Source organism: Bos indicus, chromosome 28 (genome assembly GCF_029378745.1).
Source record: "Bos indicus isolate NIAB-ARS_2022 breed Sahiwal x Tharparkar chromosome 28, NIAB-ARS_B.indTharparkar_mat_pri_1.0, whole genome shotgun sequence".
Taxonomy (NCBI): Eukaryota; Metazoa; Chordata; class Mammalia; order Artiodactyla; family Bovidae; genus Bos; species Bos indicus.
Window position 1 is genome coordinate 11,359,113 of NC_091787.1, and position 16,967 is coordinate 11,376,079.

Genomic DNA, 16,967 nt, shown 5'->3' on the forward strand with positions numbered 1-16,967 from the left:
AGACACAGCAATCCTAACAAAATGAAAAGGCAGAGAAATATGCAGCAGGTAAAGGAACATGATAAATGCCCACCAAACCAAACAAAAGAGGAGGAGAAAAGGAGTCTACCTGAAAAAGAATTCAGAATAATGATAGTAAAGATGATCCAAAATTTTGAAAACAAAATGGAGTTACAGATAAGTAGACTAGAGACAAGGATTGAGAAGTTGCAAGAAATGTGTAACAAGGACCTAGAAGAAATAAAGGAGATTCAGTCAATAATGAATAATGCAATAACTGAGATCAACATCACTCTGGAGAGAACTAACATAAAATAACTAGGCAGAGTATAAGATAAGTGAGGTGGAAGATAGAATGGTGGAAATAAATGAAGCATAGAAGAAAAAAGAAAAAAAGAATTAAAAGAAATGAAGACAACCTCAGAGACCTCTGGGATAATGTTAAGTGCCCCAACATTTAAATCATAGGAGTCCCAGAAGAAGACAAAAAGAAAGGGCATGAGAAAATACTTGAGGAGATAATAGTTGAAAACTTCCCTAAAATGGGGAAGGAAATAGCCCCGCAAGTCCAAGAAACCCAGAAGGTCCCAAACAGGATAAACCCAAGGCAAAACACTCCAAGAACACATTAATCAAATTAACGAAGATCAAACACAAAGAGCAAATATTAAAAGCAAAAAGGGAAAAGCAACAAATAACACACAAGGGGATTCCCATAAGGGTAACAGCTGATCTTTCAATGGAAACTCTTCACGCCAGAAGGGAACGGCAGGACATACATAAAGTGATGAAAATAAAAACCTACAACCCAGATTATTACACACAGCAAGGATCTCATTCAAATATGAAGGAGAAATCAAAAGCTTTACAGGCAAGCAAAAGCTGAGAGAATTCAGCACCACCAAACCAGCTCTTCAACAAATGCTAAAGGATCTTCTCTAGAACACAGAAACACAGAAAAGGTTTATAAACTCGAACCCAAAACAACAAAGTAAATGGAAATGGGATCATACTTATCAATAATTACCCTAAATGTAAATCGGTTGAATGCACCAATGAAAAGAAAAAGACTGGCTGAATGTATACAAAAAGAAGACCCTTATATATGCTGTCTATAAGAGACCCACCTCAACACAAGGGACGCATACAGACTGAAAGTAAAGAGCTGTAAAAATATATTTCACACAAATGGAGACCAAAGTAAAGCAGGAGTAGCAATACTCATATCAGATAAAATAGATATTGAAATAAAGGCCATGAAAAGAGAAAAAGAAGGACACTACATAATAATCAAAGGATCAATCCAATAAGAAGATATAACAATGATAAATATACATATACACCCAAACTAGGAGCACCACAATATGTAAGGCAAATGCTAGCAAGAATGAAAGGGGAAAATAACAGTAATCCAATGATAGTGGGAGACTTCAATATCCCACTCACACCTATGGAGAGATCAACTAAACAGAAAATTAGCAAGGAAACACAAACTTTATATGATAAAATGGACCAGTTAGACCTAAATGATATCTATAGGACATTTCACCACAAAACAATGAATTTCACCTTTTTCTCAAGTGCACACAGAACTTTCTTCAGGATAGATCACATCCTGGGCCATAAATCTAGCCTTGGTAAATTCAAAAAAATTGAAATCATTTCAAGCATCTTTTCGGATCACAGTGTGATAAGATTAGATGTCAACTACATGAAAAAATTATTAAAAATACAAACTTATGGAGGCTAAAAAGTACGCTTCTGAATAACCAACAAATCACAGAAGAAATCAAAAAATAAATCAAAATATGCATAGAAATGAATGAAAATGAAAACATGACAACCCCAAACCTATGGGATTCAGTAAAAGCAGTGCTAAGCGGAAGATTTAGAGCAATACAAGCTTACCTCAAGAAACAAGAGAAAAATCAAATAAATAACCTAACTCTACATCGAAAACAACTAGAGAAAGAAGAAATGAAGAACCCTAGAGTTAGTAGGAGGAAAGATATCATAAAAATTAGGGCAGACACAAATGAAAAAGAAACAAAGGAGACTATAGCAAAAATCAATAAATTTAAAGCTGGTTCTTTGAGAAGATAAATAAAGTAGACAAACCATTAGCCAGAGTAATCAAGAAAAAAAAAGAGGGGGGGGGGAGAAGAATCAAATCAACAAATTAGAAATGAAAATGGAGAAATCACAACAGATAACACAGAAATACAAAAGATCACAAGAGACTACTATCAGCAACTAATGTCAATAAAAATGACAACTTGGAAGAAATGGATGAATTATTAAAAAATTATAACCTTCCAAAACTGCACCAGGAAAAGATAGAAAATCTTAACAGACCAATCATAAGCACGGAAATCAAAACTGTAATCAAAAATCTTCTAGCAAACAAAAACCTGGGACCAGATGGCTTTACAGGTAAATTCTACCAAAAATTTAGAGAAGAGATAACACTTATCCTACTCAAACCCTTCCAGAAAATTGCAGGGTAAGGTAAACTCACAAACTCATTCTATGAGGCCACCACCACCATAATACCAAAAACTACAAAGATGCCACCAAAAAAAAAAAAAAAAAAGAAAAAAAGAAAAAAGAAAAGAAAACTACAGGCAAATATCACTTATGAACATAGATGTAAAAATCCCCAACAAAATTCTAGCAAACAGAATCCAAAAACATATTAAAAAGATCATACATCATGACCAAGTGAGCTTTATCCCAGGGATGCAAGGATTCTTCAATACTTGCAAGTCAATCAACGTGATACACCACATTAACAAATTGAAAGATAAAAGCCATATGATTATCTCAATAGATGCAGAGAAAGCCTTTGACAAAATTCAACATCCATTTATGATAAAAACCTTCCAGAAAGCAGGCATATAAGGAACGTACCACAACATAGTAAAAGCCATACATGATAAACCCACAGCAAACATTATCCTCAATGGTGAAAAATTGAAAGCATTTCCCCTAAATTCAGGAAGAAGACAAGGGTGCCCACTTGCACCACTACTATTCAACATAGTTCTAGAAGTTTTAGCCACAGCAATCAGAGAAGAAAAGGAAATAAAAGGAATGCAGATTGGAATAGAAGAAACAAAATCTTCTCTGTTTGCAGATGACATGATCCTCTACTGAGAAAACCCTAAAGACACCACCAGAAAATTACTAGAGCTAATCAATGAATATAGTAAAGTTGCAGGATATAAAATTAACATACAGAAATTCCTTGTATTCCTATACACTAACAATGAAACAGAAAGAAAACAGAAAGAGAAATTAAGGAAGCAATTCCATTGACCATTGCAATGAAAAGAATAAAATACTTAAAGAAACAAAAGACCTATATATAGAAAACTATAAAACACTGATGAAAGAAATCAAAGATGACACAACTAGAAGGAGAACTATACCACATTCATGGATCAGAAGAATCAATAGAGTGAAAATGAGTATACTACCCAAAGCAATCTATAGATTCAATGCAATCCCTATCAAGCTACCAATGGTATTTTTCAGAGAACTAGAACAAAGAATTTCACAATTTGTATGGAAATACAAAAAATCTCGAATAGCCAAAGCAATCTTAAGAAAGAAGAATGGAACTGGAGGAATCAACCTGCCTGACTTCAGGCTATACTACAAAGCCACAGTTATCAAGACAGTATGGTACTGGCACAAAGACAGAAATATGGATCAATGGAACAAAATAGAAAGCCCAGAGATCAATCCATGCACCTATGGACACCTTATCTTTGACAAAGGGGGCAAGAATATATAATGGAGAAAAGACAATCTCTTTAACAAGTGGTGCTAGGAAAACTGGTCAACCACTTTTAAAAAATGAAACTAGAACACTTTCTAACATCATACACAAAAGCTAAAAATGGATTAAAGATCTAAATATAAGACCAGAAACTATAAAACTCCTAGAGGAGAACATAGGCTCTCACTGTCTGACATAAATCACAGCAGGATCCTCTATGACCCACCTCCCAGAGTAAAGGAAATAAAAGCAAAAATAACCAAATGGGACATAATTAAGCTTCAAAGCTTTTGCACAATGAAGGAAACTATAAGCAAGGTGAAAAGACAGCCTTCAGAATGGGAGAAAATAATAGCAAAAGAAGCAACTGACAAATAATTGATCTCAAAAGTATGCAAGCAGCTCCTGCAGCTCAATTCCAGAAAAATAAACGACCCAATAAAAAAATGGGCAAAAGAACTAAACAAACATTTCTCCAAAGACATACAGATGGCTAACACATGAAAGATGCTCAACATCACTCATTATCAGAGAAATGAAAAGCAAAACCACAATGAGGTACCATCTCACCCCAGTCAGAATGGCTGCTGTCAAAAAGTCTACAAACAATAAATGCTGGACAGGGTATGGAGAAAAGGGAACCCTCTTACACTGTTGGTGGGAATGCAAGCTAGTACAGCCACTATGGAGAACAGTGTGGAGATTCCTTAAAAAACTGGAAATAGAACTGCCATATGACCTAGCAATCCCACTGCTGGGCATACACACCAAGGAAACCAGAATTGAAAGAGACACATGTACTTCAATGTTCATCGCAGCACTGTTTACAATAGCAAGGACATGGAAGCAACCTAGATGTCCATTAGCAGATAAATGGGTTAGAAAACTGTGGTACATATACAGAATGGAATATTACTCAGCTATTAAAATAATGCATTTGAATCAGTTCTCATGAGGTGGATGAAACTGGAGTCTATTATACAGACTGAAGTGAGTCAGAAAGAAAAACATCAATACAGTATATTAATACATATAAATGGAATTTAGAAAGATGCTAACTATGACCCTATATGTGAGACAGCAATAGAGACACAAATGTAAAGAACAGATATTTGGACTCTGTGGGAGAAGGTGAGGGTGGAATGATTTGAGAGAATAACATTGAAACATCTACATTACCATATGTGAAACAGATTGCCAGTCCAGGTTTGATGCATGAGATAGGATGCTCAGGGCCAGTGCACTGGGATGACCCTGAGGGATGGGAAAGGTAAGGAGGTGGGAGGGGTTTTCTGGATGGGCGACACCTGTACACTCATGGCTGATTCATGTCAATGTATGGCAAAAACCACCACAATATTGTAGAGTCATTAGCCTCCAATTAAAATAAATAATTAAAAAAGAGAAAAACACCAATACAGTATATTAATGTATATATATATGGAATTTAGGAAGATGGTAATGATGCCCCTATATGCGAGACAGCAAAGGACACACAGATATAAAGAACAGACTTTTGGACTCTGTGGGAGAAGGTAAGGGTGGCATGATTTGAGAGAATAGCATTGAAACATGTATATCATGACATGTGAAATAGATGACCAGTCCACATTCGATGCATGAAACAGGGCACTCAAAGCCATTGCACTGGGATAACCCTGAGGGATGGGATGTGGAGGGAGGTGGGAGGGGGGTTCAGGATGGGGAACACATGTACACCCATGGATGATTCATGTCAATGTATGGCAAAAAACACTGCAATATTGTAAAGTAATATGCCTCCAGTTTAAATAAATAAATTTAAAAAATTACACGTAGGCCATCATGGGAAAGACCGGTTAAGGAAACTATAATAATAATCAGAAATTCTCCTAAACCAGTTCTGAGCATTTCCACTTAGAAGTCCATCACTGGGGTATGGAGAGACTGTGGCGGCCACTGCAGAAAGGTTGAATGGTAATGTGGGAATAAGAATGTCTTGTGCTTGTTCATGAAATTCTCCCTCTCATCTAGTTTTATGTTAGAGGTATTTGTGGATGGGGTAGGTATTGTTTCCCTTAATTATTAGGATCAAGGTGCTTTATAATTCTGTCATTTAGTTGGGGAGCACTTCTAATTGGAAAGAACATATTGGGTAACCAAAACTTTTAATAGTCTCTGAAAAACATTGTTTGTATATCTCTATACAAACGGGCTACCTCTAATGCTCTTTCAATCCAGGTAGGAAAAGCTTCTACCCATCCCGAGAACATGCATACTATGACAAGCAGGTAATGGTAGTGTCGGTGAGGTTTCATTTCAGTGAAGTCTACTTCCAGGTCCCAATTGGGCCTCTCATCAGGGGTGGCTAGTTCTGCCCACTGCTGCAGGTTTGCATTACCCTCAGGTGCCATTTCTCTTAACCATTTAACCATTTTCTGGCCTGTTCTGATTCTGTGTCTGTCCTTAGTGCTGAAGAGGGAGACTAGTAGTTGGATTATGTCATCCCACGTAGGGCAGTGGGTTTGAAAAATAGTCTTCATTAGCCTAATCTGGTAATAATATGCTATGGGAGGCTGATGGTAGTGGCCGTCTTCACCCTGAACCGGAGGCGGCTGTAACTCTCTGAGGGGCATTTGTGGCGGGACCCGTTCCTCTGGCTCCTTAGTGAAGTGCAGCCTCTGTTTGATTCTGGTGTCACCTTTCCCCTTCCTGTCAGTACTTACCAGGAGAGGCATGTATAGCTGGGGTGGCTGGCTGGAGCTGGGTCCTGGAAGTGTTGGCTAGAGGCTTCTGCCACCGGGATCGGAGCCTCTGAGGAAGCGGCTCTACGACCTCTGGGAGAGCTGGCAGAGGAGCAGCGGCTGCTGCAGGAACTTCACCTGGCCCTGGATTGGGCATTAAGGGGATCACTGGGTGGCGGGTGTGTCATCATCCAGTATAGGGGGTGGGGCACAGGTCATCCTCGACCAAACCCTGCCAGATCCCAGAGGGAGAAGGGGGATCAGCATGTCTTCACCTGCCGGTCAGCATGGCAGAACCAGAACACCATGTGGTCCAAGCCTGTTTCTCCCTTAAAGTCCATTCTGCCTTGGTAGGCTTGATCAGGTGTGGATGAAAACACAGGTGGGTTAAATATCCCACGTCCCAGGCCATCTCCAGAAAAGCCAATTCATACTCATTTATATATCCCCCTCCTTCCAGCCTGACAATTGCGAGGGGGTCAAGAATTTCACAGCAGATGGGACACCTCCTGGGGGAGGGTACAATATGAGCACACAAGGACCAAGTTTCTTCTCCTAAAAAAATCCCCTAGTGATTGCTTGGTAATAATGTCCCCCGAGACAACGTGGACACACCTCCTAAATGACCTTCACAAATTTCCTTCCTAAGCCCTAACACGCTCGTTGACCCGTGTACCAAGCAAACCTGCCACCTGCCTATTCCAGGTTCCTGTGGGTCCATGCCCCTCCTAATCCCTCCCAGGGGTGTGATTAGGCCCCTTCTTCCGCCCTGCTGGGTGGGTTCCTCTTCACCTGAGCACTCAGTTCCCCTGCTGCTGTCCACTACCTTCTAATGTGAAGGTCTAGGTGTTGAGAAGCAGAATCCTTCCAGAAGAGCAAGGAACACCCCCCCTCCCCTCGCCTCTTGAAGATTCAAGCCACAAGGCCTCGGAGTAGCCCCAAATGGGACTTGTCTCCTCAAAGTGAGGAGTTTCCCAGCCAATGCACCAAATGTTGTAGCTACGTGCTCTGGGAAACAAACTCACTCAGAAGGACAATGCAGATAGTGGAGTGCAGTTTATTCCACTGGCGGGCCCAAGGCAGTTTTCTCTTTGCCAAGGACCCTGACCAGTTTTTGTGAAAACCTTATATGCCCTAAGTGTATAAGGACCTGAAACTGGTCTGAACAAAGGAAAAAGAAAGATAAAATCAAAGTTAACCCATGATCATATGCCTTAAGCCTAGGTAGTTAACAGTGGACAATTATCAATAGGCCTGTGGTCATACCTCAATAAGCATAATAGAATGCATGGTTGTGTTCAGTTACACAGATAATTAGGGTATTCTTTTAGGCGATGGAGAGCCCTGGGGCTCTTTTTCCAGGGGCCTACTTTTCCGGTTGGTACGTCATTTCCATAGATACTGGACATATAGCTCAAAGTCCACAGTCTGGCCCAAGATGGAGTCCCGCTTTCAAGATAGAGCCTGTTCTGTTTCCTCCTTCTACAGGACTGGGAAGAGGGGGGTTGGAGGGTTAGGAAGTAGTTGAAAAAAAGAAAGCAAGAGCTTTCCTCAAATGTTCATAGGATTGAATCATCAGAGTTAAGAAACAACGTTCTATGATATAAATGATAAAATAGAATCCCAAGTTTTGGAGACCTAGCTGTCTCAGTAATGAGGTAGTGAAAGTAATGGACATTTGCCTACCTTTCCAGGCCCAGTGTTGCCATTTTCCTTTCATGTTCTCATTTCACGCTGCTATTGCAATACAGATGTTAGAGTCTCCTTAGCCACCATGGAGAGACAGGGAAATAGTGACAGCAGCCACAGGGTTTCTGTGACTAGATAAGCCTCCCTATGAGACTCAAAACATCCCTAAGTGTGATTAGAGAATGTTTCTAACAATGCACAAGCCTCTTCCAAAACCATGATTGCAAAACAATCCATGTGAGAGCAGTCTCACTTTCCAAACTCTAGTCTATGCTGTGTGAAATGTATGCCAAATAAAAACCCCATCTAAATATATATTTTATATATTTATGCTTCTTCAAGTCACTGGATTTTTGAGCCATCAATAAAATAGCTACATATCCTTCTTTATCAGTTTACATTTCTTTGGTCTATTAAATGATAACTAGAACAATCAAGCAGCTTTCAATAGCTGTCATTAAAAAGATACTTCTGGAAAACATTTAGAAATCAGAATTTAAGACAAACAAAATTCAAATGTAGACCATGGTTTCATGACATGATGGTTTATTTAATTGATTTAGAGTATAAAGAGTCATTTATGGTGCATACAGTCCTTCTGAAAAGCCTTAATTCAACAAAACATGAGGACTGAAAATCTAAGTTTGGAATGTGTGTCTCCATTCTGCTTAAAGGTTTGTATTTTTCCTTTTAGCAATATAGGTTTGAAGAATAATTGGTGATGTAGTATAAAATATAAAAATCTGAATTGCCCTCTCCTATTGCACTAAGTAATCTCTTACAGGTTAATGGGAGGTTTAATGAGATGATTCATGCATTTGTGATGACAGTGAGTGGCAAGGAGCAAAGAAGCAGTCAAGACAGAGCCAGACATGGAGATTCAGCTTGTTTTCTTTTGCCCTTAAAGATGCTCTATGTGGGAACCCTGGTTTATCAACTACCGTTCTGGTCAGATGGAACTTCCAAGGGAGCAAAGACAAACGAAGAGAGCAAAAAGGTTCCTCTATACAGAGTGTAATAAGGAAAAAAATGTATAGAAGTACAGCAGAGTTTCCACTGAATATTTTATGAATAGAAGTAGGGGTGGGATATGGGGAGGGTGATACTGATTCAGAAAGTCAATGCAAATAAAATGAAGTATCACAGACAATGGAAATATTAATAAATTGATAATACTATTTGGACTGCTTCATTTCATACCTAACAATATAAAGGGTAATAAAAGTATGTTATTGAATAAAATGTTCAGTTATGAAGAGAAACTCAGGCGATACAAATTAAAAGGTGTACTATAGGTTCAAAATTAAGATATGAAAATAATATTAGTGACAATAATAACAATATTGCCAAGATCTAAAATAGTAATACTACTACTAGTAATAGTAATACTATTACCAGTATTACTAGTGACTAGTAATACTAGTCACTCTAGTAATTTCTTGCTTAGGACAAAATTTTGACATTACTTTAACATCTCTTATCTCTCACACCTTACATCTCTTCTGCCAGTAAATCCTACCAAATTTATCTTTAAATGTATCCAGGTTATGATCATGATAACTGTGGGAAATTCTTAAAGAGGTAGGAATACCAGACCCCTTACCTGCCTCCTGAGAAATCTGTATGCAGGTCATGAAGCAACATTTAGAACTGGACAAGTAACCATGGACTGGTTCCAAATTGGGAAAGGAGTACGTCAAGGCTGTACACTGACACCTTGCTTATTTAACTTATATGCAGAGCATATCATGCAAAATGCTGGACTTAATGAAGCACAAGTTGAAATAAAGATTGCAGGGAGAAATATCCATAACGTCAGATTCGCAGATGACACCACACTATGGCAGAAAGCAAATACGAACCAAAGAGCCTCTTGATGAAGGTGGAAGAAAACAGTGAAAAAACTACCTTAAAACTCAACATTCAAAAAACAAAGATCATGGCATCTGTTCACATCACTTCATGGCAAATAGATGGGGAAACAATGGAAACAGTGAGACTTTATTCTTTGGGGCTCCAAAATCACTGCAGATGCTGAGTGCAACTATGAAATTAAAATATGCTTGCTCCTTGGAAGAAAAGCTGTGACAAACCTAGACAGCATATTAAAAAGCAGAGACATTTCTTTATCAACAAAGGTCCGTCTAGTCAAAACTATGGTTTTACCAGTAGTCATGATGATGCTGTAAAAGTGCTGCACTCAATGTGCCAGATAATTTGGAAAACTCAGCAGTGGCCACAGGACTGGAAAAGGTCAGTTTTCGTTCCAATCCCAAAGAAAGGCAATGCCAAAAAATGCTCAAACTACCGCACAATTGCACTCATCTCACACGCTAGTAAAGTAATGCTCAAAATTCTCCAAGTCAGGCTTCAGCAATATGTGAACCATGAACTTCCAGATGTTCAAGCTGGTTTTAGAAAAGGCAGGGGAACCAGAGATCAAATTGCCAACATCCGCTGGATCATCAAAAAAGCAAGAGAGTTCAAGAAAAACATCTATTTCTGCTTTATTAACTATTCCAAAGCCTTTGACTGTGTGGATCACAATAAACTGTGGAAAATTCTGAAAGAGATGGGAATACCAGACCACCTGACCTGCCTCTTGAGAAACCTGTATGCAGGTCAGGAAGCCACAGTTAGAACTGGACATGGAACAACAGACTGGTCCCAAATAGGAAAAGGAGTACGTCAAGGCTGTATATTGTCACCCTGCTTATTTAACTTCTATGCAGAGTACATCATGAGAAACGCTGGGCTGGAAGAAGTACAAGCTGGAATCAAGATTGCTGGGAGAAATCTCAATAACCTCAGAAATGCAGATGATGCCACCCTTATGGCAGAAAGTAAAAAGGAACTAAAAAGCCTCTTGATAAAAGTGAAAGAGGAGAGTGAAAAAGTTGGCTTAAAGCTCAACATTCAGAAAACGAAGATTATGGCATCTGATCCCATCACTTCATGGGAAATAGATGGGGAAGCAGTGGAAACAGTGGCTGACTTTATTTTTTGGAGCTCCAAAATCACTGCAGATGGTGACTGCAGCCATGAAATTAAAAGACGCTTACTCCTTGGAAGGAAAGTTATGACCAACGTAGATAGCATATTCAAAAGCAGAGACATTACTTTGCCAACAAAGGTCCATCTATTCAAGGCTATGGCTTTTCCAGTGGTCATGTATGGATGTGAGAGTTGGACTATAAAGAAAGCTGAGTGCTGAAGACTTGATGCTTTAGAACTGTAGTGTTGGAGAAGACTCTTGAGAGTCCCTTGGACTGCAAGGAGATCCAAACAGTCCATTCTGAAGGAGATCAGCCCTGGGATTTCTTTGGAAGGAATGATGTTAAAGCTGAAACTCCAGTACTTTGGCCACCTCATGTGAAGAGTTGACTCATTGGAAAAGACTCTGATGGTGGGAGGGATTGAGGGCAGGAGGAGAATGGGACAACAGAGGATGAGATGGCTGGATGGCATCACTGACTCGATGGACATGAGTCTGAGTGAACTCTGAGAACTGGTGATGGACAGGAAGGCCTGGCGTGCTGCGATTCATGGAGTCACAAAGAGTCGGACACGACTGAGCAACTGAACGGAACTGAACTGATGTATGGATATGAGAGTTGGACTATAAAGAAAGCTGAGCACCAAAGAATTGATGGTTTTGATCTGTGGTGTTGTAGAAGTCTCTTGAGAGTCCCTTGGACTACAAGGAAATCAAACCAGTCAATCCTAACAGAAATCAGTCCTGAATATTCAATTGGAAGGACTGATGCTAAAGCTGAAACTCCAATACTTTGGCCACCTTATGCGAAGAACTGACTCATTGAAAAAGGTCCTGATGCTGGGAAATTTTGAAGGCAGGAGGAGATGGGGATGACACAGAATGAGATGGTTGGAAGGCTTCACCGACTCAACAGACATGACTTTGAGCAAGCTCCAGGAGTTGGTGATGGGCAGGGAAGCCTGGCATGCTGCAGTCCATGGGGTCTCAAGCAGTAGGACATAATTTAGCAACTGAACTGTACTATGATTATGATAAACCATACTGATATTAGTTATCATCACAGGCTTTTTAGACCTACTCTTCACCAGAGTATATAGGAATTGCTTCCTAATTGGTGACCCATCTTCACAGCTTAATTGCTGTCATTCTATTCCCTACATAACAGCCAAGGGGAAACCATAAAATCTCATTAGACCACATCCCTCTTTGCACATTGCTCCAATGGCTCACCATCGGGTCAACGTCCTTCCCGTTACTAAAGCCTCTCAACATAAGAGTCTTGAAAATGACTTCAATTCAGTTCATCCTTCACTCCTTTTATTCCACTCCAGTACTGGGGGCCTTCACTCTGTTTTGGACACACAAAGTAGATGCCTGCATCATGGTTTTGGATTTGTTCTCTCTGCCCTAAATGATCTTCTGTGTCTGCATGACTTATATCTTCCAGACATTTATCAAATGTGGATTTCTTTTCAGTCTTACCAAAAGTATTCACACTCATCCATACATATTCCTCTTCTTTGCTTTACTTTTTGTTTTTAATCCTACTCACTTTCTGGCTTACACTACTCATTTATGTTTTCTTTGTTGCCATATCCTATACTGGAATGCCAATTCCATGAAAACAAAGGATATTATTTATCTTCTAGCCTGCTGAAACTTCAGCTGCTGGTCTACTGCAGGCACTCAATAAATATTTGGAGAATGAAATGATAATAAGGCCTTCTGAAGAAATAATAGTTAATATTGATTTACTATTAATACTTAGTAGGCACCAAAGGCATATTTAACGCATTCTATATATAATCTCATTTATTCTTTACAATAAATCTATGGGATATATACTAATAACTAGACTTATTTTATAGAGGAAGCAATAGACTAGGGGGATTAAATAGGGTTATAAGGCAGTTTTGTTGATGTAATTTGAGTCTCCTGACACCAGAGCTTCTGTTCTTTAATTTGCATTTATCTAGATATGATTTAAAGCTTTCATTGATTTATAAGTGAGAAGAGCTTTATATAGTTATTGAGACAAAACATTGGATAGAACTGTATATATTAATCCTATAAGCAAGGTAATAGAGTAAAAATTATTTGCAACTACAATGTATTTACTTTGTTTTAGTAACTAATATTAGAGAAAATTTATCCTTTTGAAAGAACAGAATTCAACCAAGTTGAGCTTTATCTTTCAGGAAATGTTATTATGTTACCATTTCCCCCTGAAGGGCCTCAGAATCTGTTTTGTAAAGCAAAATTAATACAGGACAGAGTGATGCTCTTCACTGTTTTTCAGTTCAGTTCAGTTCAGTCGCTCAGTCGTGTCTGACTCTTTGCGACCCCATGAATCGCAGCACGCCAGGCCTCCCTGTCCATCACCAACCCCCGGAGTTCACTCAAACTCACGTCCATCGAGTCGGTGATGCCATCCAGCCATCTCATCCTCTGTCATCCGCTTTTCCTCCTGCCCCAAATCCCTCCCAGCATCAGAGTCTTTTCCAATGAGTCAACTCTTCACATCAGGTGGCCAAAGTACTGGAGTTTCAGCTTTAGCATCATTCCTTTCAAAGAACACCCAGGACTGATCTCCTTTAGAATGGACTGGTTGGATCTCCTTGCAGTTCAAGGGACTTGCAAGGGTCTTCTCCAGCACCACAGGTCAAACGTATGATTTCTTCGGTGCGCAGCTTTCTTCACAGTCCAACTCTCACATCCATCCATACATGACCACTGGAAAAACCATAGCCTTGATGAGATGGACCTTTGTTGGCAAAGTAATATCTCTGCTTTTTAATATGCTATCTAGGTCGGTCATAACTTTCCTTCCAAGGAGTAAGCGTCTTTTAATTACATGGCTGCAATCACCATCTGCAGTGATATTGGAGACCAAAAAAACAAAGTCTGACAATATTTCCCCATCTATTTGCCATGAAGCGATGGGACCAGATGCTATGATCTTAGTTTTCTGAATGTTGACCTTTAAGCCAATTTTTTCACTCTCCAATTTCACTTTTATCAAGAGGCTTTTTAGTTCCTCTTTACTTTCTGCCATAAGGGTGGGGTCATCTGCATATTTGAGGTTATTGATATTTCTCCCAGCAATCTTGATTTCACCTTGTGCTTCTTCCAGCCCAGAGTTTCTCATGATGTACTCTGCATATAAGTTAAATAAGCAGGGTGACAATATACAGCCTTGATGTATTACTTTTCCTATTTGGAACCAGCCTGTGTTCAACATTATTCTGTTTCAAAGGGTATTGTGCACTTACAATTCATTTCTTTTGCTGTGACTGGTATCTATGACAGGAGAAAGCATAACACTCAAGAGTAGAAAAAGAAAAATTACTTAAAAACGTAATAGTTGCCAGTCCAGGTTCGATGCGCGATACTGGATGCTTGGGGCTGGAGCACTGGGACGACCCAGAGGGATGGTGTGGGGAGGGAGGAGGGAGGAGGGTTCAGGATGGGGAACACATGTATGCCTGTGGCGGATTCATTTTGATATTTGGCAAAACTAATACAATTATGTAAAGTTTAAAAATAAAATAAAATTAAAAAAAAAAAAAAAAACGTAATAGTGGTTTAAAATAATTACTGAGATAGATACCACCTGGTCATGAGTCTTTTTAAGTATGATACTCATTGATGACTAATTACCACTGTAAGTCACACAAGTACAGGTAACAAGATAGTAGTCACACGTACATTGTTACTTGAATTATATCATTCAAGAAACAATTTGCTTATGCTAGTAAACTGAATTTCAAATTATTCTGAATTATGTTTATGCTAGTAATCTGAATATTCAAATAATCAATTAAGCACCAAGGTAAAGTTGGAAATTTTAGGTCAGATCATAGCAATAGAAACTATTCAGTGGTTTGAGTCCAGTAATATACTTATGTTCCTATCAATTTTTAACTATTTTCAAGCATTTCTTGAAATATTTCATAATTTCATGTTTGAACCATATAATCTCCAATTTTCCAAGCTGATTGATCTTTTTTGCATGATAAAAGAATTAAATAATCTGATGTATTTTGCTCATCAACATCAATTTGAAAGCCTATCAGAATTAATGAGAAAGACTACAACTTTTGATGACATATCAAATTAATCAACAAGCAGCTCTTTATTGAAAATGTTCTATGTATATGAAATATCCTAGGGCTAGGAGTGGATAAAACTATAAAGTCTATTCTTCAAGTAAGAATATTCTACTTAAAATGTGCAGCTATAAAATAAAACAGGGCAGTGTTGCTCGCACCAGGACTGGGACTCCCCAGCTGATGCAGCCAATCATGTCAGAATTTGTCCCCACCGACCAGCACTGGCAGCCTATGCATAAGGCAGGATCTGGCAATCAACCTGTCTAGGGACCAGCCATGCTTACCAGCATACCCACAGTAGTCACCCCCCACCATAACAGAAGGGCCCATATAGCCCACATAGGAGACACCCCTGAAGTATATCGATCTGATGAACAGAGGGGAGTATGCCCCTGGAGGAACCCCAAAGGTCATGTCCTACATAAGGCCACTTCTCCAAGATCAGGAAATGTAACTGACTTACCTAATACATAGAAATGAAAATGTAAAATCAAGCAAAATGAAGTGACAGAAATTTCTTTTAAATGAAATAACAAGAACCCAGGAGAGCTAAGCAACATGGAGATAAGCAATGTACCCAATAAAGAGTTCAAGAAGGTAATGTTCGTAATTATGTGCAATAGACTCCAGATAAGAAAAGATGAATACAACAAGTTTAACAAAGAATTTTTTTTAAAGGCCCAGAGATGAAGAATAAAAAAAGTACCAGAATAAATCAAAGGTAAATTAGATGATAAAAAAGAATAGGATCAGCAAACTGGAAGACAGAGTCATAGAAATCACCTAGCCTGAACAGGAAAAAGAATTACAAACTTTTAAAAAAATGAGTATAAGATGCTTTGGGACACCACCAAATGTACTAACCTTTGTATTACAAGTATGCAAATAAAAAAAGAAATGGAAAGGGGCAGAGAACATATTTGAAGACACAAAAACTGATAATTCCCTAACCTGGGAAAGCAACAGACATTCAAGTCCAGGAAACACAGAAAGCCCCAGACAAGACCAACCCAAAGTGGCTCAAACCAAGACACAGTGTAATTAAAATGGCAAAAATTAAAGACAAAGAGAGAATGTTAAAATCAGTAAAGGAAAAGTACCTTGCTACATATGAGGCTGTCAGGTGAATTTTCAGCAAAAACTCTACAGGCCAGAAGGGAATGGCATAATATATTTAAAATAATGAAAGAAATGAACCAAAAACCAATAAAATTCTACATGGCAATGCTATCATTCATATTTGAAGGAGAGGTAAGAGTGTTACAGACAAGCAAAAGCTAAAAGAGTACCAACAGACCAGCTTTACAAGAAATATTGAGGACTTATTTAAGGGGGAAAGAAAGGATCACAACCAGAAATATGAAAATTTAAAATAGAAAATAGGAAAAATCTCATTGGTAAAGGCAATTATACAGTAAAGGTAGTATATCAATCACTTATAAAGCTAGTAGAATCATTAAATGACAAAAGTAGTAAAAACATTTGTATCTATAATAAACAGTTGAGGAATATGCAAATGGAAAGATATAAAATATGATCTCAAAAACCTTAAAAGTATAGATGGAGGAATAAAAATACAGGGTTATTGAAATGTATTTGATCTTAAGGATGTATCAACTTCAGTTCAGTTCAGTCACTCAGTTGTGTCTGACTCTTTGCGA